At 51.4% G+C, this 677-nt stretch overlaps 1 pseudogene; it reads right to left on the bottom strand.

Annotated features, from left to right (window-relative positions):
- Positions 1 to 317: 317 nt before the first annotated feature.
- LOC146066088 (U2 spliceosomal RNA) lies at positions 318 to 437 on the bottom strand (annotated as a pseudogene).
- Positions 438 to 677: the final 240 nt, after the last annotated feature.

Here is a 677-nt window from a genome sequence, read left to right as displayed (position 1 = left end):
TTGAGGGTTGAGGCCCCTTGGGAAGAGCAATCTTCTCAGTCCCAGTGTTTCTCGCATCCCAAGGTTAAAGTACTAAGCTGGGATTTTCACTGACTCCCCATCAGAGGCTATGAACCTCTGGAATAGGCGCAATCTGCTCAGTCTCAGCTTTTCCCCGCTCCATGGGAATACTTCTGGGGCTACAAACCCCATCAAGAGAGCCACCTACTGGGCCCAGTGTTTCTCCCCTCCCTCACCAGTGGAATTACGGAAACAACACCTCCCACCATCTGCCAACGGTAAAGGTACTCAGGCAGACTTTTCCATTCCCCGAGCATGAGGGGTCCCATACCCTACGCCCATTGGAGCAGTTACTCAGTCCAGCCTTTCTTTATTCTTCTGCCCACTGATAAGAACAGATACTACACTTGATCTTAGCCAAAAGGCCGAGAAGCACAGAATGCAGACTGCACCAGGTAACACTGTCCATGGAAGTGACACCTAGCTGGCTGAATGCTGCACAGATAATGTCAGTTCCACGCCCAGCTCCCAATGACTGAGGTGGACTGATCAGTGTGGGGTAGTGTCTGGAGACCTGCTAACATTAACAGCCAACACATTGGAATACACTGAAATCAGGCTCTGGGCACAGCACACCTGGTGACTTCTGTGTGGGCAGCGGCAATGTACAGTTAGAG

The sequence above is a fragment of the Crinia signifera genome, chromosome 3, assembly GCF_055691185.1.
Source record: "Crinia signifera chromosome 3, ASM5569118v1, whole genome shotgun sequence".
NCBI classification, from domain to species: domain Eukaryota; kingdom Metazoa; phylum Chordata; class Amphibia; order Anura; family Myobatrachidae; genus Crinia; species Crinia signifera.
The sequence above is the reverse complement of the archived record's forward strand: the minus strand, read 5'-3'. Positions and strand labels throughout refer to the sequence as shown.